The 22,153-nt window shown below is 38.6% G+C and overlaps 1 protein-coding gene across 14 annotated transcripts in view; it reads left to right on the top strand.

Annotated features, from left to right (window-relative positions):
• Positions 1 to 22,153, top strand: part of SENP7 (SUMO specific peptidase 7) — a 199,126-nt gene that overhangs the window by 35,517 nt on the left and 141,456 nt on the right. The gene's annotated exons all lie outside the window — the stretch shown is intronic.

The raw sequence follows: 22,153 nt of genomic DNA, 5'->3' as shown, positions 1-22,153 counted from the left end.
GAACAACCTGCTCCTGAATGACTATTGGGTACATAATGAAATGAAGGCAGAAATAAAGATGTTCTTTGAAACCAACGAGAACAAAGACACAACATACCAGAATCTCTGGGACACGTTCAAAGCAGTGTGTAGAGGGAAATTTATAGCACTAAATGCCCACAAGAGAAAGCAGGAAAGATTCAAAATTGACACCCTAACATCACAATTAAAAGAACTAGAAAAGCAAGAGCAAACACATTCAAAAGCTAGCAGAAGGCTAGAAATAACTAAAATCAGAGCAGAACTGAAGGAAATAGAGACACAAAAAACCCTTCAACAAATTAATGAATCCAGGAGCTGGTTTTTTGAAAAGATCAACAAAATTGATAGACCGCTAGCAAGACTAATAAAGAAGAAAAGAGAGAAGAATCAAATAGATGCAATAAAAAAAAGGGGATATCACCACCAATCCCACAGAAATACAATCTACCATCAGAGAATACTACAAACACCTCTATGCAAATAAACTAGAAAATCTAGAAGAAATGGATAAATTCCTCAACAAATACACCCTCCCAAGACTAAACCAGGAGCCGGGCGCGGTGGCTCACGCTTGTAATCCCAGCACTTTGGGAGGCCGAGGCGGGCGAATCACGAGGTCAGGAGATCGAGACCACGGTGAAACCCTGTCTCTACTAAAAATATAAAAAAATCAGCCGGGCGTGGTGGCGGGCGCCTGTAGTCCCAGCTACTCGGAGAGGTTGAGGCAGGAGAATGGCGTGAACCCGGGAGGCGGAGCTTGCAGTGAGCCGAGATCGCGCCACTGCACTCCAGTCTGGGCGGCAGAGCGAGACTCCGCCTCAATAAAAAAAAAAAAAAAAAAAAAAAGACTAAACCAGGAAGAAGTTGAATCTCTGAATAGACCAATAACAGGTTCTGAAATTGTGGCAATAATCAATAGCTTACCAACCAAAAAGAGTCCAGGACCTGATGGATTCACAGCTGAATTCTACCAGAGGTACAAGGAGGAACTGGTACCATTCCTTCTAAAACTCTTCCAATTGATAGAAAAAGACGGAATCCTCCCTAACACATTTTATGAGGCCAGCATCGTCCTGATACCAAAGCCTGGCAGAGACATAACCAAAAAAGAGAATTTCAGACCAATATCCTTGATGAACATTGATGCAAAAATCCTCAATAAAATACTGGCAAACCGAATCCAGCAGCACATCAAAAAGCTTATCCACCATAATGAAGTGGGCTTCATCCCTGGGATGCAAGGCTGGTTCACCATACGTAAATCAATAAATATAATCCAGCATATAAACAGAACCAAAGACAAAAACCACATGATTATCTCAATAGATGCAGAAAAGGCCTTTGACAAAATTCAACAACCCTTCATGCTAAAAACTCTCAATAAATTAGGTATTGATGGGATGTATCTCAAAATAATAAGAGCTATCTATGACAAACCCACAGCCAATATCATACTGAATGGGCAAAAACTGGAAGCATTCCCTCTGAAAACTGGCACAAGACAGGGATGCCCTCTCTCACCACTCCTATTCAACATAGTGCTGGAAGTTCTGGCCAGAGCAATCATACAGGAGAAGGAAATAAAGGGTATTCAATTAGGAAAAGAGGAAGTCAAATTGTCCCTGTTTGCAGATGGCATGATTGTATATCTAGAAAACCCCATCGTCTCAGCCCAAAATCTCCTTAAGCTGATTAGCAACTTCAGCAAAGTCTCAGGATACAAAATCAATGTATAAAAATCACTAGCATTCCTGTATACCAATCACAGACAAACAGAGAGCCAAATCATGAGTGAACTGCCATTCACAATTGCTTCAAAGAGAATAAAATACCTAGGAATCCAACTTAAAAGGAATGCGAAGGACCTCTTCAAGGAGAATTACAAACCACTGCTCAAGGAAATAAAAGAGGATACAAACAAATGGAAGAACATTCCATGCTCATGGGTTGGAAGAATCAATATCGTGAAGTCAATCCTAAGCCAAAAGAACAAAGATGGAGGCATCACACTACCTGATTTCAAACTATACTACAAGGCTACAGTAACCAAAACAGCATGGTACTGGTACCACAACAGAGACATAGATCAATGGAACAGAACAGAGCCCTCAGAAATGATGCTGCATATCTACAACTATCTGATCTTTGACAAACCTGACAAAAACAAGAAATGGGGAAAGGATTCCCTATTTAATAGATGGTGCTGGGAAAACTGGCTAGCCATATGTAGAAAGCTGAAACTGGATCCCTTCCTTACACCTTATAGAAAAATTAATTCAAGATGGATTAAAGACTTACATGTTAGACCTAAAACCATAAAAACCCTAGAAGAAAACCTAGGCAATACCATTCAGGACATAGGCGTGGGCAAGGACTTCATGTCTAAAACACCAAAAGCAATGGTAACAAAAGCCAAAATTGACAAATGGGATCTAATTAAACTAAAGAGCTTCTGCACAGGAAAAGAAACTACCATCAGAGTGAACAGGCAACCTACAGAATGGGAGAAAATTTTTGCAACCTACTCATCTGACAAAGGGCTAATATCCAGAATCTACAATGAACTCAAACAAATTTACAAGAAAAAAACAACCCCATCAAAAAGTGGGCAAAGGACAGGAACAGACACATCTCAAAAGAAGACATTTATGCAGCCAAAAAACACATGAAGAAATGCTCATCATCACTGGCCATCAGAGAAATGCAAATCAAAACCACAGTGAGATACCATCTCACACCAGTTAGAATGGCCATCATTAAAAAATCAGGAAACAACAGGTGCTGGAGAGGATGTGGAGAAATAGGAACACTTTTACACAGTTGGTGGGACTGTAAACTAGTTCAACCATTGTGGAAGTCAGTGTGGCGATTCCTCAGGGATCTAGAACTAGAAATACCATTTGACCCAGCCATCCCATTACTGGGTATATACCGAAAGGACTATAAATCACGCTGCCATAAAGACACGTGCACACGTATATTTATTGCAGCACTATTCACAATAGCAAAGAGTTGGAACCAAGCCAAATGTCCAACAACGATAGACTGGATTAAGAAAATGTGGCACATATACACCATGGAATACTATGCAGCCATAAAAAATGATGAGTTCATGTCCTTTGTAGGGACATGGATGAAAGTGGAAAACATCATTCTCAGTAAACGATCGCAAGGACAAAAAACCAAACACCGCATGTTCTCACTCATAGGTGGGAATTGCACAACGAGAACTCATGGACACAGGAAGGGGAATATCACACTCCGGGGACTGTTGTCGGGTTGGGGGAGGGGGGAGGGACAGCATTAGGAGATATACCTAATGCTAAATGACGAGTTAATGGGTGCAGGAAATCAACACGGCACATGGATACCTATGTAACAAACGTGCACATTGTGCACGTGTACCCTAAAACCTAAAGTATAATAATAAAAAAAAAAATAAAAATAGAAAGAAAAAAAGAAAAAACAACTTGTTGCTTCCAAGTTGTTAGCAGTTATGAATAAAGCTGCTATAAACGTTTGTGTGCAGGCTTTTGGGTAGACCTAAGTTTTCACCTTATTTGAGTAAATACCAAGGAGGACAATTGCTGAATTGTGTTGTAAGAATATGTTCAGTTTTTGTCAGAAACTGCCAAAGTTTCTTCCAAAGTGGTTGTATCATTTTGTATTCCCACCAGCAACTAATGAGACTTCCTGTTGCTCCAAATTCTTGCCAGAATTTGGTTTGTCAATGTTTTGGATTTTAGTTATTCTAACCTATGTATAGTGGTATTTTTATTTTATTTTATTTTTTAAACTTAAAAGTTTTAAATTTTATTTTTAAGGATTTTTTTTAGAGCAGTTTTAGGTTCACAGCGGAATTGAGAGGAAAGTACAGAGATTTTTCATATGCCCCTTTCCCCCATACATGTATAGCCTCCCACATTATCAGTATTCCCCACCAGAGTGATACATTTGTTATGATTAACGAACCTACCTTGACACCATCCCCAAAGTCCATAGTTTACATTAGGGTTTACTCTTGGTGATGTGCATTCTATGAGTTTGGACAAACGTCTAATGACATATATCTACCCTTATAGTATTATATACATTATTTTCACTGTCCCCCATATCTTCTGTGCTCCAATCATCCCTCCCCGCCGCCGAACCCTGGCAACTACCAACCTTTTTACTTTCTCCATAGTTTTGCCTTTTCTAGAATGTCATATAGTTGAAATCATACAGTACATAGCCTTTTCAGATTGGCTTCTTTCACTTAGTAATTTGCATTTAAGTTTTCTCCATGTCTTTTCATGGCTTCATTGCTCATTTCTTTTTAGTGCTGAATAACATTGCATTGCCTGGATGTCTTACAGTCTATTTCTGCATTCGTATACCTAGGACATTTTGGTCACTTCCAAGTTTTGGCAACTATGAATAAAGCTACTGTTAACATCTGTGTACAAGGTTTTGTGTGGACATTTTTTCAGCTTCTTTGGGTAATAAGTAATAAGGAGCAAGATTGTTAGATCTTATGGTAGGAATGTGTTTAGTTTTGTGAGGAAACTACAAAACTACCTTCCAAAGTGGTAGTACCATTGCGCATTCCCTACAGCAATGAATGAGAGTTCCTGTTGCTTCTCATCTTTGCCAGCATTTGGTGGTATTAATATTCTGGATTTTTGCTGTTTTAATAGGCATGTAGTAGTATCTCATGGTTGTTTTATTTTCATTTTTCTGATTGCATGTGATGTGGAGCATCTTTTCATATGCTTATTTGCCATCTGTGTATCTTTGGTGTTATGTTTGTTAAGATATTTGGTCCATTCTTTAATCAAGATTTTCATTTTCTTTTTTTAATTATTTATTTTCCATAAGTTATTGGGGTACAGGTGGTATTTGGTGCCACAAGTAAGTTCTTCAGTGGTGATTTGTGAGATTTTGGTGCATCCATCACCTGAGCAGTGTACAGTACACCATATTTGTAGTCTTTTGTCCCTCGCCCCCCTCCCACTCTTCCCCCAAGTCCCCAAAGTCTATTGTATCATACTTATGTCTTTGCATCCTCATAGCTTAGCTGCCACATATCAGTGAGAACATATGATATTTGGTTTTCCATTCCTGAGTTACTTCACTTAGAATAATAGTCCCCAATCTCATGCAGGTAATTGCAAATGCTGTTAATTCATTCTTTTTTTAGGGCAGCTCACAGTTTCTTTATCCACTTGTTGACGGATGGACATTTGAGTTGGTTCCACAATTTTGCAATTGTGAACTGTGCTGCTATAAACATGCATGTGCAAGTATCTCTTTCGAATAATGACTTCTCTTCTTCTGGATAGATACCCAGTAGTGGGATTGCTGGATCAAATGGTAGTTCTACTTTTAGTTCTTTAAGCAATCTCCACACTGTTTCCATAGTGGCTGTACTAGTTTACATTCCCACCAGCAGTGTAGAAGTGTTCCCTGTTGGCTGCATCCATGCCAACGTCTACTGTTTTTTGATTTTTTGATTATGGCCATTCTTTCAGGAGTCAGGTGGTATTGCATTGTGGTTTTGATTTGCATTTCCCTGATTATTAGTGATGTTGAGCATTTTTCATATGTTTATTGGCCATTTGTGTATCTTCTTTTGAGAATTGTCAATTCATGTCCTTAGCCCACTTTTTGATGGGATTGTTTTTTTCTTACTTATTTGTTTGAGTTCGTTGTAGATTCTGGATATTAGTCCTTTGTCAGATGTATAGATTGTGAAGATTTTCTCCTACTCTGTGGGTTGTCTTTTTACTCTGCTGACTGTTCCTTTTGGCCTGCAAAAGCTCTTTAGTTAATTAGGTCTCAGATATTTATCTTTGTTTTTATTGCATTTGCTTTTCAGTTCTTGGTTCATGAAATCCTTGCTTAATCCAATGTCTAGAAGGGTTTTTCCAATGTTATCTTCTAGAATTTTTATAGTTTCAGGTCTTAGGTTTAAGTCTTTAATCCATCTTGAATTGATTTTTGTATAAGGTGAGAGATGAGAATCCAGTTTCATTTTCCTACATGTGGCTAATCAATTATCCCAGCACCATTTGTTGAAAAGGGTGTCCTTTCCACATTTTATATTTTTGTTTGCTTTGTTGAAGATCAGTTGGCTGTAAGTATTTGGGTTTATTTCTGGGTTCTTTATTCTGTCTCATTGGTCTATGTACCTATTTTTTTCTTTTTTAAATTTTATTATTATTATACTTTAAGTTTTAGGGTACATGTGCACAATGTACAGGTTTGTTAAATATGTATACATGTGCCATGTTGGTGTGCTGCACCCATTAACTCATCATTTAGCATTAGATATATCTCCTAATGCTATCCCTCCCCCCTCCCCCCACCCCACAAGGACAAAAAAACCAAACACTACATGTTCTCACTCATAGGTGGGAATTGAACAATATGTGCCTATTTTTATACCAGTACCATGCTGTTTTGGTGACTATGGCCTTATAGTATAGTTTGAAATGAGGTAGTGTGATGCCTACAGATTTGTTCCTTTTGCTTAGTCTTGCTTTGGTTATGCGGGCTCTTTTTTGGTTCCATATAAATTTTAGAATTGTTTTTTCTCATTCTGTGAAGAATGATGGTGGTATTTTGATGGGGATTGCATTGGATTTGTGGATTGCATTTGGAGAATGGTCATTTTCACAATATTGATTTTAACATCTGTGAGCATGGGATGTGTTTCCATTTGTTTGTGTCATCTATGATTTCTTTCAGCAGTGTTTTTTAGTTTTCCATGTAGAGGTCTTTTGACTCCTTGTTTAGGTTTATTTCTCAGTATTTTATTTTATTTTTTTTGCAGCTATTGTAAAAAGGGTTGAGTTATTGATTTGATTCTTTGCTTGGTTGCTGTTGGTTTATAGAAGAGCTACTGATTTGTGTACATTAATCTTGTATCCAAAAGCTTTGCTGAATTATTTTACCAGTTCTAGGAGCTTTCTGGAGGAGTCATTAGAGTTTTCAAGGTAAATGATCATATCTTAAGCAAAAAGTGACAGTTTGACTTCCTCTCTACCGATTTGGATGCCCTTTATTTCTTTCTCTTGTGTGATTGCTTTGGCTAGGACTTCCAGTACTGTGTTGAAGAAGAGTGGTGAGAGTGGGCATCCTTGTCTTGTTCCAGTTCTCAGAGGAAATGCTTTCAACTTTTCCTCATTCAGTATTATGTTGGCTGTGGGTTTGTCATAGATGGCTTTTATTATATTGAGATATATCCCTTGTATGCTGATTTTGCTGAGAGTTTTAATCATAAAGGGATGCTGGATTTTGTCAAATGTTTTTTCTGCATCTATTGAGGTGATCTTGGGGGTTTTTGTTTTTAATTCTGTTTATGTGGTGTATCACGTTTATTGTGTGTTAAACCATCCCTGCATCCCTGCTATGAAACCACTTGATCATGGCAAATTATCTTTTTGATATGTTGTTGGATTCAGTTAGCTAGTATTTTGTTAAGGATTTTTGCATCTATGTTCATTAGGGATATTGGTCTGTAGTTTTCTTTTTTTGTTTTGTTTTTTCCTGGTTTTGGTATTAGGGTGATACTGTCTTCATGGAATGATTTAGGGAGGGTTCCCTCTTTATCTTGTGGAATAGTGTCAATAGGATTAGTATCAATTCTTCTTTGAATGTCTAGTAGAATTCTGCTGTGAATCCATCTGGTCCTGGACATTTTTTTGTTGGTAATTTTTAAATTACTATTTCAGTCTCGCTGCTCATTATTGGTCTGTTCAGGGTATCTAATTCTTCCGGATTTAAGCTGGGAAGGTTGTATTTTTTCCAGGAGTTTAGCTATCTCTTCTAGGTTTTCTAGTTAATGTGCATAAAGGTGTTCATAGTAGCCATGGATGATCTTTTGTATTTCAGTGGTGTCAGTTGTAATATCTCCTGTTTTGTTCCTTAGGTTATTTGGATTTTCTCTCATCTTTTCTTGGTTAATCTTGCTTATGGTCTATTAATTTTATTTGTCTTTTCAAAGAACCAGCTTTTTGTTTCATTTATCTTTTGTATTTTTTTGGTTTGTTTATATTTCTTTAGTTGTGCTCTGATCTTGGTAATTTCCTTTCTTCTGTTGGGTTTGGGTTTGGTTTATTCTTGTTTCTCTAGTTCCTTGCGGTGTAACCTTAGAATGTCAGTTTGTGCACTTTCAATCTTCTTGATGTAGGTGCTTATGGCTATGAACTTTCCTCTTAACACTGCCTTTGCTGTATCCCATAGGTTTTAATAGGTTGTGTCATTATTGTCATTCAGTTCAAAGAATTTTTAAATTTCTGTCTTGATTTCATTTTTGACCCATTGCTTATTCAGGAGCAGGTTATTTAATTTCCATATATTTGCATGGTTCTGAAGTTTCCTTGTGGAGTTGATTTCCAGATTTATTCCATTGTGGTCTAAGAGAGTGTTGATATAATTTCAGTTTTCTTAAATTTACTGAGGCTCGTTTTATGGCCTATCATATTGTCTTGGAGAAAGTTCCATGTACTGTTGAATAGAATGTGTATTCCGCAGTTACTGGGTGAAATGTTTTATATATAGTCCCCCACTATTATTATGTTGATGTCTATTTTATTTCTTAGGTCTATTCGTAATTGTTTTATGAATTTGGGAGTGCCAGTGTTAGGTGTGTATATGTTTAGGATTGTGATATTTTCTTGTTGGACAAAGCCTTTTACCATTATATAATGCCCCTCTTTGTCTCTTTTAACTGCTGTTGCTTTAAAATTTGTTTTGTCTGATACAAGAATAGCTACCCCTGCTCGCTTTTAGTGTCCATTTGCATGAAATGCCATTTTCCACCTCTTTACCTTAAGTTTATGTGATTCCTTATGTGTTAGGTGAGTTTTCTGAAGGCAGCAGATGGTTGGTGAGTTCTTATCCATTCTGCAGTTCTGTATCTTTTAAATGGAGCATTTAGGCCATTTACATTCAATATTAGTATTGAAATGTGAGGTACCGTTGCATTTATCATACTTTTTGTTGCTGGTGTACTTTGGTTTTTTGTTTTTGCTTTTTGACTTGTATTTTTGTTTTATATGTCCTGTGTAATTTATGCTTTGAAGAGGTTCTGTTTTGGTGTGTTTCCAGGATTTGTTTCAAGATTTAGAGCTCCTTTTCTCAGTTCTTGTAGTGGTAGCTTGGTAGTGGCAAATTCTCTCTGCATTTGTTTGTCTGAAAACGACTGTATGTTTCCTTCATAAATAATACTTACTTTCGTTGGATACAAAATTCTTGGCTGATAATTGTTTGAGGAGTCTGAAGATAGCCCCAATTCCCTTCTAGCTTCTAGAGTTTTTACTGATAAACCCAGTGTTAATCTGATAGGTTTTCCTTATAGGTTACCTGGTGCTTCTGTCTCACAGCTCTTAAGATTCTTTCCTTTGTCTTAACTTTTGATAACCTGATTGCCGTGTGCCTAGGTGAAGATCTTTTTGTGATGAAATTTCCAGGTGTTCTTTGTGCTTCTTGTATTTGGATGTCTAGGTCTCTAGCAAGGCCAGGGAAGTTTTCCTTGATTATTCCAGAATATGTTTTCCAAGCTTTTAGAATTCTCTTCTTCCTCAGCAACACTGATTATTCTTATGTTTGGTTGTTTAACATAATCTCAGACTTCTTGGAGACTCTGTTCATATTTTCTTGTTCTTTTGTCTTTGTTGTATTGGGTTAATTCGAAGACCTTGTCTTCGAGTTCTGAATTTTTCTTCTACTTGTTTAATTCTATTGCTGAGACTTTCCAGAGCATTTCACATTTCTAAAAGTGTGTCCAAAGTTTCCTGAACTTTTTATTGTTTTTTTTCTTTATCTATTTCCTTGAATATTTGTCCCTTCACTTCTTGTATCATTTTTTGGATTTCCTTGCATTGGGCTTCACCTTTCTCTGTTCCCTCCCTGATTAGCTTTATGACTATCCTCCTGAATTATTTTTCAGGTAAATCATGGATTTCTTCTGGGTTTGGATCCATTGCTGGTGAACTAGTGTGATTTTGGGGGGGGATGTTGAAGAGCCTTGTTTTGTCATATTATCAGAGTTATTTCTGGTTCCTTCTCATTTGGGTAGGCTCTGTCAGAGGGAAGGTCTAGGGCTGAAGGCTGTTGTTCAGATTCTTTTGTCCCATGGGGTGTTCCCTTGATGTAGTACTCTCCCCCTTTTCCTACGGATGTGGCTTCCTGTGAGCTGAACTGCAGTGATTGTTGTCTCTCTTCTGGGTCTAGCCACCCAGCGAGTCTTCCCAGCTCTGGTCTCGTGCTGGGGGTTGTCTGGACAGAGTCCTGTGATGTGAGTCATCTGTGGATCTCTCAGCCGTGGATACCAATGCCTTTTCCAGTGGAGGTAGTGGCGGGGTGCAATCGACTCTGTGAGGGTTCTTAGCTTTGGTGTTTTAATGTTATATTTTTGTGCTGGTTGACCTCCTGCCAGGAGGTGACACTTTCCAGAAAGCATCAGCTATGGTAGGATAGAGAGGCACTGGTGGTGGGAGGGGCTCTAGAACTCCCAAGGTTATATTTCCTTTGTCTTATGCTACCAGGGTGGATAGGGAAGGACCATCAGGTGGGGGTGGGGCTAGGCATGTCTGAGCTCAGATTCTACTTGGGCGGGTCTTGTTTTGGCTACTGTGGGGGATGTGGGTGAGATTCCCAGGTCACTGGAGTTGGGTACCTAGGAGGATTATGGCTGCCTTTGCTGAGTCATGCAGGTTGTCAGGGCAGTGGGGGAAAGCTGACAGTCACAGACCTCACCCAGCTACCAGGTAAAATGAAGGGCCAGTCTCTTTCCCACTGTGCTCCCCTCAACAACCCTGAGTCTGTTTCTAGTCTGAGGGCGTGAATGGGCTTCTCACACCGTTCAAATGGTTAGAAAGTTCTGCTAGAGATTTCCTTCTCCCTGTGGAGTTATACCCCTGCTCCTCTGGTCATCCACCCAATGGATTCCTGTGGTGCCAGGCAGGAATGGCTTGCTAGGGGACGCAGCGAGCTCCCAGGGCCTTTTTGCTGCTTCCTCTACCCCTGTATTTCACCTGGCTCTCTAAATTGGCTCAGCTCCAGGTTAGGTCGGAAACTTCTCCTGCAAACAGAACTTCAGCTTCTCCAGTGGGGGGCACGTGTTCGGGAGAGGAAGATCTCCCTTTCCCACTTCTGCATTTGGGGCACTCACAGTATTTGGAGTGTCTCCTGGGTCCTGCAGGAGCAGTCCACTTGCTTTAGAGGGTCTGTGGGCCCTCTTGGGATTGCTGGTTTGTTGTTGCTGTCGATCTGGGGCTAAAATCCACAATAAGAGCTTCTGCAAGCTGCTCTGCATGTAGCTGCAATCTGGTCCTGCCTCCTGTCCACCATGATGATTTCAAGCTGTTCATTTTCTTACTGTTGAGTTGTAAGAGTTCTTCGTATATTTAGATAACAGTCCCATACCAGATATGTCATTTTCAAATATTTTCTCTCAGTCTTTGGCTTGCCTTCTCATTCTCTTGACATTATCTTTCCAGAGCAGAAATTTTTAATTTTAATGAAGCCCAGCTTATCAATTCATTCTTTCATGGATTGTGGCTTTGGTGTCATGTTTAAAAAGTCATTGATAAACTCAAAGCCATCTAGATTTTCTCCTATGTTATCTTCTAGGAGTTTTATGGTTTTGCATTTTGCATTCAGGTTTGTGATCCAGTTTGAGTTAATTTTTTTTTTTTTTGAGACAGAGTCTTGCTCTGTTGCCCAGGCTGGAGTGCAGTGGTGTAATTTCGGCTTACTGCAACCGCCGTCTCCTGGGTTCAAGCAGTCTCCTGCTGCAGCCTTCTGAGTAGCTGGGATTACAGGTACCTGCCACCATGTCTGGACCTGGCTAATTTTTGTATTTTTAGTAGTGGTGAGGTTTCACCATGTTGGCCAGGCTGGTCTCAAGCTCCTGACTTCAAGTGATCAGCCAGCCTCGGCCTCCCAAACTGCTGGGATTACAGGTGCAAGCCACCATGTCCGGCCCAGTTTGTGTTAATTTTTATGAAGGATGTGAGGTCTTTGTCCAGATCATTCTTTTGCATGTGGATATCCAGTTGCTCAAGCACAGTTTGTTGAAAATACCTTTTTCTTTTTAATAATTTGAACTTTCAGACTCAGCTAGTACATATGCAGGTTTGTTACATGGGTATACTGCTTGATGCTGAGGTTTAGGGTACTATTATGCCATCACGCAGGTAGGGAGCATAGTATCCAATAGTTAGCTTTTCAACCCTTTTCCCACCTCCTTTATTCTCCACTAGTAGTCCCCAATGTCTGTTTTTGCCATCTTTATGTCCATGATTACCCAATGTTTAGCTCCCACATTGGATGCTCATGGACATAAAGATGGTATGGGTGGCCATAAGTGAGAATATGTAGTATTTTGTTTTCTGTTCCTGCATTAATTAACTTAGATGATCCTACGTTGCTGCAAGGGACATGATCTTGTTCTTTTTTTATGGCCGCATAGCATTCCATGGTGTGTATGTAGCACTTTTTTTAAATCCAATCCACCACTGATGGGCACCTACGTTGATTCCATGTCTTTGCTATTGTGAATAGCACTGCAGTAAACATTTGACTGCATGTGTCTTTTTGGCAGAATGACTTATTTTCTTTTGGACATATACTCAGTAATGGGATTGCTGGTTTAAATGGTAGGTCTATTTTAAGTTCTTTGAGAAATTTCCAAACTGCTTTCCACAGTGGCAGAACTAATTCCCACCAACAGTGGATAAGCATTCCCTTTTCTTTACAGCCTTGCCAGCATTTGTTGTTGTTGTTTTGACTTTTTAATAATAGCCATTCTGACTGGTGTGAGTTGGTATCTCATTGTGGTTTTGATTTGGATTGAGAGGAACTTTTTTCATTCTATTGCTTTTGCCTCTTGGGCAAAGATCAGTTGACTATATTTATGTGGGTCTATTTTTGGGCTGTGTGTTCTGTTTCTTTGATCTGTTTATTAAAAAAATTAAAAAGATAGGTCACCATAGTGTCTAAGAAAAAGTAAGAAAAAATATTCTTTCACCCATACCACACTCTTGATTAGTGTAGCTTTGTAATAAGTCTTCAAGTTTGGCAGTGTCAGTCCTCTATGTTTTTCTCTTTAAAAATTTTGTTTGTTATGCCTAGTCATTTGCTTCTCTATAAACTTTCTAGTCAGTTTGTTGATATCCACAAAGTAACTTGCTGGGATTTTGATTGACATTGCATTGAATCTGTTGATCAACTTGTGAAGAAATGACATCTGAATAATATTGAGTCTTCTTATCTATGAACATGGAATATTTTTCTGTTTATTTGGTTCTTTGATTTCTTTCATCAGAGTTTTGTAGCTTTCCTCATACAGATCTTGTACATATTTTGTTAGAGTTATACCAAAGTATTTCTTTCTTTCTTTCTTTTTTTTTGTTGAGACAGAGTCTCGCTCTGTTGCCCAGGCTGGAGTGCAGTGGTGCGATCTCAGCTCACTGCAAGCTCTGTCTCCTGGATTCATGCCATTCTCCTGCCTCAGCCTCCCGAGTAGCTGGGACTACAGGTGCCTGCCACCACACCTGGCTGATTTGTTTGTATTTTTAGTAGAGACAGGGTTTCACCATATTAGCCAGGATGGTTTCGATCTCCTGACCTCATGATCCGCCTGCCTTGGCCTCCCAAAGTGCTGGGATTATAGACATGAGCCACCGCGCCTGGCCAAGTATTTCATTTTTTATGTGCTAATGTAAATGATACTGTGTTTTTAATTTCAAATTCCAGTTATTTATGCAGGTATATAGGAAAGTGATTGACTTTTGTATATTAATCTTGTATCATGCGACCTTGCTGTAATTACTTATTGGTTTCAGTTTTTTTGTTCATTCTTTTGGAATTTCCACATCAACAGTTACATCATCTGCAAACAAAGACAGTTTTATTTCCCAATCAGCATATCTTTTTAAAAAGTGATAAATATTTGTACATATTTATGGCATACATGTGATATTTTGTTACATATAAAGAATGTATAATGACCAAATCAGGGTTTTCAGCATATCCATCATCACAAGCATTTATTATTTCTATATATTGAGAATATTTCAAGTTCTTACTTCTAGTTACTTTGAAATATACAATACATTGATGTTAACTATAGTCACCGTATTCTACTACTGAATATTAGAACTTACTCCTTCTATCTAGCTGTATGTTTGTAGCCATTAACCAACCTCTCTCCATTGTGAACTCTCCCTTCTACACCCTTCCCAGTCTCTAGTGTCTATAATTCTACCCTCTACCTTCATGAGATCAACTTTTTCAGCACCCACATATGAGCGAATACGTGGAATATTTTTCTTTCTGTTTCTGGCTTACTTCACTTAACATAATGACCTTCAGTTGCATCCATGTTGCTGTACATGACAGAATTTTATTCTTTTTTATGGCCAAATTATGTTTAATTGTGTAAATACACCATATTTTCTTTATCCATTTGTCCATTGATGGGCAGTTTGGTTGGTTCTATATCATTGCTGTTGTGAGTAGTGCTGCAGTAAACATGGGAGTGTATGTATCCTATTGAAATATTGTTTTCCTTTCCTTTGGATAAATACCCAGTAGTGGGATTACTGTATCATGGGTTAGTTCTATTTTTAGTTTTTTTTTTTTTTTTTGGGATATCTCCATACTGTTTTTCATAATGGCTATACTAATTTACATTCCCACCAACAGTGTATGTGAGTTCCTTTTTTCCCGCATCCTCACCAGCATCTGTTAATTTTTTGTCTTTCTGATAATATCTATTCTGACTGGGATAAGACGATATCTCATTGTGGTTTTATTTACATTTCCCTAGTGGTTAGTGATGTTGAGCATTTTTTCATGTACCTGTTGGCCATTTGTATGTCTTCTTTTAAGAAATGTCTTTGTAGGGACATGGATGAAACTGGAAACCATCATTCTCAGCAAACCGTCACAAGGACAAAAAACCAAACACCGCATGTTCTCACTCATAGGTGGGAATTGAACAATGAGAACACATGGACACAGAAGGGGGAACATCACACACCGGGGACTGTTGTGGGGAGAGGGGAAGGGGGAGGGATAGCATTAGGAGATAGATCTAATGCTAAATGATGAGTTAATGGGTGCAGCACACCAATATGGCACATGTATACATATGTAACAAACCTGCACGTTGTGCACATGTACCCTAAAACTTAAAGTATAATAATAATAAAATTAAAATAAAAAGAAATGTCTATTCACGCCCTTTGCCCACTGTTTAATGGGATTCGTTGTTTTTGTTGAGTTTTTGACTTCCTTGTGTATTCTGGACATTAGTCCCTTGTCAGATGAGTATTTTGCAAATATTTTCTCCTATTCTTTAGACTATCTCTTCATTCTATTGATTGTTTCCTTAGCCGTACAGAAGCCATTGTCTATTTTTGTTTTTGTTGCTTTGCTTTTGAGGTCTTAGTCATAAAATCTTTGCCTAGACCGATGTCCTGAGGTGTTTCCTTCTAGTAGTTTTATAGTTTCAGGTATTATGTTTAAGTTGTCAATCCATCTTAAGTTGATTTTTGTATATGGTGAGGAATAGGGGTCTGGTTTTATTTTTCTGCATATGGATATCCTGTTTTCTCAGCACCATTTATTGAAGAGAGTGTTCCTTCCCCAGTGTATGTTAGGGTGCCTGAGTTGAAAATCATTTTACTTTAACTACATGAATTTATTTATGAGTTCTTTATTCTGTTCCATTGCTCTGTGGGTCTGTTTTTATACCAATACTATGCTGTTTTGGTTACCATAGCCTTATAATATAGTTTGAAGTCAGGTGGTATGATGCCTCTAGCTTTGTTCTTTTCGCTTAGGATTGCCTTGACCATTCGGGCTCTTTTTTGGTTCCATATGAATTTTAAAATAGTTTTCTCTAGTTCTGTAAAGAATGTCAGTGGTAGTTTGATAAGAATAGCATTAAATCTATAAATTGCTTTGGGCAGTATGACCATTTTAACAATATTGATTGTTCCTATCCATGAGCATGGAATGTGCTCGTGTCATCTCTGATTTCTTTGAACAATGTTTTGTGGTTCTCCTTGAAGAGATCTTTCACCTCCCTCGTTAGATGTATTCCTAGGTATTTTATTCTTTTTGTGGCAATTCTGAATGAGTTCGTTCCTAATCTGGCTCTCAGTTTGATTGTTGTTGGTATATAGGAGTGCTAGTGATTTTTGGACACTGATTTTGTATACTGACACTTTGCAGAAGTTGCTTATCAGTTTAAGAAGCCTTTGGGCTGAGAATACGGGGTTTTCTACATCTAGGATCATGTTGTCTGCAAATAGGAATAGTTTGACTTCTTCTCTTCCTATTTGGATGCCTTTATTTCTTTCTCTTACCTGACTGTCCTGGCCAGGACTTCCAATACTATCTTGAATAGGAGTGATGAGAGTGGGCATCCTGGTCTTCTGGCAGTTTTTAAGGGGAATACTTCCAGCTTTTGCCCATTCAGTATGATGTTGGGTGTGGGCTTGTCATACATGGTTCGTACTATTTTGAGGAATATGAGAGGAGTAAGTCTTCACTACCAATAACAACCTGAACATAACTGGTTTAAACTCCACAATTAAAAGATTTAGACTGGCTGCATAGATAAAACACAAGACCCAACAGAATGCTGCCTACAAGAAACTTCACTTCACCTATAAAGACACACATGAAGTGAAAGTGAAGGGACGTGATGGATACATATATATATCCCATGTAAATGGAAACCAAAAGTATGCAGGAGTAGCCATACTTACATCAGACAAATAGACATGAAGTTAAAAAAAAAAACTTAAAAAGAGACAAGACAGTGTGGTGATTCCTCAAAGATCTAGAAGCAGAAATGCCATTTGACCCAGCAATCCCATTACTGGGTATACACCCAAAGGAATATAAATCATTTTATTATAAAGATACATGCACACGTATGTTCACTGCAGCATTATTCACAATAACCAAGACGTGGAATCAACCCAAATGCCCAACAATGATAGACTGGATTAAAAAAATGTGGTACATGTACATCAGGGAACACTATGCACCCATAAAAAGGAAAAAGATCATGTCCTTTGCAGGGACATGGATGGAGCTGGAAGCCGTTATCCTCAGCAAACTAACGCAGGAACAGAAAACCAAACACCACATGTCCTCACTCATAAGTGGGAGTTGAACAATGAGAACACATTGGTGGGGAATAATACACACTGGAGCCTGTCAGGGGGACTGAAGGGAAAAAGAACGTCAGGAAGAACAGGTTTGTTACATATGTATGTATCCATGTGCTATGTTGGTGTGCTGCACCGACTAACTCTTCATTTAGCATTAGGTATATCTCCTAATGCTGTCCCTCCCCCCTCCCCCGACCCCACAACAGTCCCCGGAGTGTGATGTTCCCCTTCCTCTGTCCATGTGTTCTCATTGTTCAATTCCCACCTATGAATGAGAACATGCGGTGTTTGGTTTTTTGTCCTTGTGATAGTTTACTGAGAATGATGGTTTCCAGTTTCATCCATGTCCCTACAAAGGACATGAACTCATCATTTTTTATGGCTGCATAGTATTCCATGGCGTATATGTGCCACATTTTCTTAATCCAGTCTATTGTTGTTGGACATTTGGGTTGGTTCCAAGTTTTTGCTATTGTGAATAGTGCCACAATAAACATACGTGTGCATGTGTCTTTATAGCAGCATGATTTATAGTCCTTTGGGTGTATACCCAGTAATGAGATGGCTGGATCAAATGGTATTTCTAGTTCTAGATCCCTGAGGAATCGCCACACTGACTTCCACAATGGTTGAACTAGTTTACAGTCCCACCAACAGTGTAAAAGTGTTCCTGTTTCTCCACATCCTCTCCAGCACCTGTTGTTTCCTGACTTTTTAATGATGGCCATTCTAACTGGTGTGAGATGGTATCTCATCGTGGTTTTGATTTGCATTTCTCTGATGGCCAGTGATGATGAGCATTTCTTCATGTGTTTTTTGGCTGCATAAATGTCTTCTTTTGAGAAGTGTCTGTTCATGTCCTTTGCCAACTTTTTGATGGGGTTGTTTGCTTTTTTCTTGTAAATTTGTTTGAGTTCATTGTAGATTCTGGATATTAGCCCTTTGTCAGGTGAGTAGGTTGCAAAAATTTTCTCCCATTGTGTAGGTTGCCTGTTCACTCTGATGGTAGTTTCTTTTGCTGTGCAGAAGCTCTTTAGTTTAATTACATCCCATTTGTCAATTTTGGCTTTTGTTGCCATTGCTTTTGGTGTTTTAGACATGAAGTCCTTGCCCACGCCTATGTCCTGAATGGTATTGCCTAGGTTTTCTTCTAGGGTTTTTATGGTTTTAGGTCTAACATGTAAGTCTTTAATCCATCTTGAATTAGTTTTTGTATAAGGTGTAAGGAAGGGATCCAGTTTCAGCTTTCTACATATGGCTAGCCAGTTTTCCCAGCACCATTTATTAAATAGGGAATCCTTTCCCCATTTCTTGTTTTTGTCAGGTTTGTCAAAGATCAGATAGTTGTAGATATGCGGCATTATTTCTGAGGGCTCTGTTCTGTTCCATTGATCTATATCTCTGTTGTGGTACCAGTACCATGCTGTTTTGGTTACTGTAGCCTTGTAGTATAGTTTGAAGTCAGGTAGCATGATGCCTCCAGCTTTGTTCTTTTGGCTTAGGATTGACTTGGTGATGCGGGCTCTTTTTTGGTTCCATATGAACTTTAAAGTAGTTTTTTCCAATTCTGTGAAGAAAGTCAGTGGTAGCCTGATGGGGATGGCATTGAATCTATAAATTACCCTGGGCAGTATGGCTATTTTCATGATATTGATTCTTCCAACCCATGAGCATGGAATGTTCTTCCATTTGTTTATATCCTCTTTTATTTCATTGAGCAGTGGTTTGTAGTTCTCCTTGAAGAGGTCCTTCACATCCCTTGTAAGTTGGATTCCTAGGTATTTTATTCTCTTTGAAGCAATTGTGAATGGGAGTTCACTCATGATTTGGTTCTCTGTTTGTCTGTGATTCGTGTACAAGAATGCTTGTAATTTTTGTACATTGATGTTGTATCCTGAGACTTCTCTGAAGTTGCTTATCAGGTTAAGGAGATTTTGGGCTGAGACAGTGGGGTTTTCTAGATATACAATCATGTTATCTGCAAACAGGGACAATTTGACTTCCTCTTTTCCTAATTGAATGCCCTTTATTTCCTTCTCCTGCCTGATTGCCCTGGCCAGAACTTCCAACACTATGTTGAATAGGAGTGGTGAGAGAGGGCATCCCTGTCTTGTGCCAGTTTTCAAAGGGAATGCTTCCAGTTTTTGCCCATTCAGTATGATACTGCTGTGGGTTTGTCATAGATAGCTCTTATTATTTTGAGATGCATCCCATCAATACCTAATTTATTGAGAGTTTTTAGCATGAATGTTGTTGAATTTTGTTAAAGGCCTTTTCTGCATCTATTGAGATAATCATGTGGTTTTTGTCTTTGGTTGTTTATATGCTGGATTACTGATTATTAAAATTTATTAAATTTATTGATTTATTAAATTTATTGATTTGCGTATGTTGAACCAGCCTTGCATCCCAGGGATGAAGCCCACTTGATCATGGTGGATAAGCTTTTTGATGTGCTGCTGGATTCGGTTTGCCAGTATTTTATTGAGGATTTTTGCATCAATGTTCATCAAGGATATTGGTCTGAAATTCTCTTTTTTGGTTATGTCTCTGCCAGGCTTTGGTATCAGGACGATGCTGGCCTCATAAAATGTGTTAGGGAGGATTCCCTCTTTTTCTATCGATTGGAATAGTTTCAGAAGGAATGATACCAGTTCCTCCTTGTACCTCTGGTAGAATTCAGCTGTGAATCCATCAGGTCCTGGACTCTTTTTGGTTGGTAAGCTATTGATTATTGCCACAATTTCAGAACCTGTTATTGGTCTATTCAGAGATTCAACTTCTTCCTGGTTTAGTCTTGGGAGGGTGTATTTGTCGAGGAATTTATCCATTTCTTCTAGATTTTCTAGTTTATTTGCATAGAGGTGTTTGTAGTATTCTCTGATGGTAGATTATATTTCTGTGGGATCGGTGGTGATATCCCCTTTTTCATTTTTTATTGCATCTATTTGATTCTTCTCTCTTTTCTTCTTTATTAGTCTTGCTAGCGGTCTATCAATTTTGTTGATCTTTTCAAAAATCCAGCTCCTGGATTCATTAGTTTGTTGAAGGGTTTTTTGTGTCTCTATTTCCTTCAGTTCTGCTCTGATGTTAGTTATTTCTTGCCTTCTGCTAGTTTTTGAATGTGTTTGCTCTTGCTTTTCTAGTTCTTTTAACTGTGATGTTAGGGTGTCAATTTTGGATCTTTCCTGCTTTCTCTTGTGGGCATTTAGTTCTACAAATTTCCCTCTACACACTGCTTTGAATGTGTCCCAGAGATTCTGGTATGTTGTGTCTTTGTTCTCGTTGGTTTCAAATAATATCTTTATTTCTGCCTTCATTTCATTATGTACCCAGTAGTCATTCAGGAACAGGTTGTTCAGTTTCCATGTAGTTGAGCGGTTTTGAGTGAGTTTCTTAATCCTGAGTTCTAGTTTGATTGCACTGTGGTCTGAGAGACAGTTTGTCATAATTTCTGTTCTTTTACATTTGCTGAGGAGTGCTTTACTCCAACTATGTGGTCAATTTTGGAATAGGTGTGGTGTGGTGGTAAAAAAAAATGTATAGTCTGTTGATTTGGGGTGGAGAGTTCTGTGGATGTCTATTAGGTCTGCTTGGTGCAAAGCTGAGTTCAATTCCTGGATATCCTTGTTAACTTTCTGTCTCGTTGATCTGTCTAATGTTGACAGTGGGGTGTTAAAATCTCCCATTATTATTGTGTGGGAGTCTAAGTCTCTTTGTAGGTCACTCAGGACTTGCTTTATGAATCTGGGTGCTCCTGTATTGGGTGCATATATATTTAGGATAGTTAGCTCTTCTTGTTGAATTGATCCCTTTACCATTATGTAATGGCCTTCTTTGTCTCTTTTGATCTTTGTTGGTTTAAAGTCTATTTTATCAGAGGCTAGGATTGCACCCTGCCTTTTTTTTGTTTTCCATTTGCTTGGTAGATCTTCCTCCATCCCTTTATTTTGAGTCCATATGTGTCTCTGCACATGAGATGGGTTTCCTGAATACAGCACACTGATGGGTCTTGACTCCTTATTCAATTTGCCAGTCTGTGCCTTTTAATTGGAGCATTTACCCCATTTACTTTTAAAGTTAATATTGTTATGTGTGAATATGATCCTGTCATTATAATGTTAGCTGGTTATTTTGCTTGTTATTTGATGCAGTTTCTTCCTAGCCTTGATGGTCTTTACAATTTGGCATGTTTTTGCAGTGGCTGGTACCGGTTGTTCCTTTCCATGTTTAGTGCTTCTTTCAGAAGCTCTTTTAGGGCAGGCCTGGTGGTGACAAAATCTCTCAGCATTTGCTTGTCTGTAAAGTGTTTTATTTCTCCTTCACTTGTGAAGCTTAGTTTGGCTGGATATGAAATTCTGGGTTGAAAATTCTTTTCTTTAAGAATGTTGAATATCGGCCCCCACTCTCTTCTGGCTTGTAGAGTTTCTGCCGAGAGATCAGCTGTTTGTCTGATGGGCTTCCCTTTGTGGGTAACCGAACGTTTCTCTCTGGCCGCCCTTAACATTTTTTCCTTCATTTCAACTTTGGTGAATCTGACAATTATGTGTCTTGGAGTTGCTCTTCTCGGGGAGTATATTTGTAGCATTCTCAGTATTTCCTGAATCTGAATGTTGGCCTGCCTTGCTAGATTGGGGAAGTTCTCCTGGATAATATCTTGTGGAGTGTTTTCCAACTTGGTTCCATTCTTCCCGTCACTTTCAAGTACACCAATGAGGCGTAGGTTTGTTCTTTTCACACAGTCCCATATTTCTTGGAGGCTTGGTTCATTTCTTTTTATTCTTTTTTCTCTAAACTTCCCTTCTCGCTTCATTTCATTCATTTCATCTTCCATCACTGATACCCTTTCTTCCAGTTGATCACAACAGTTACTGAGGCTTCTGCATTCTTCACGTAGTTCTCGAAACTTGGCTTTCTGCTCCATCAGCTCCTTCTAGCACTTCTAT

The sequence above is a fragment of the Symphalangus syndactylus genome, chromosome 21 (genome assembly GCF_028878055.3).
Source record: "Symphalangus syndactylus isolate Jambi chromosome 21, NHGRI_mSymSyn1-v2.1_pri, whole genome shotgun sequence".
Taxonomy (NCBI): Eukaryota; Metazoa; Chordata; class Mammalia; order Primates; family Hylobatidae; genus Symphalangus; species Symphalangus syndactylus.
This window is presented reverse-complemented; position numbering and strand designations above follow the sequence as displayed.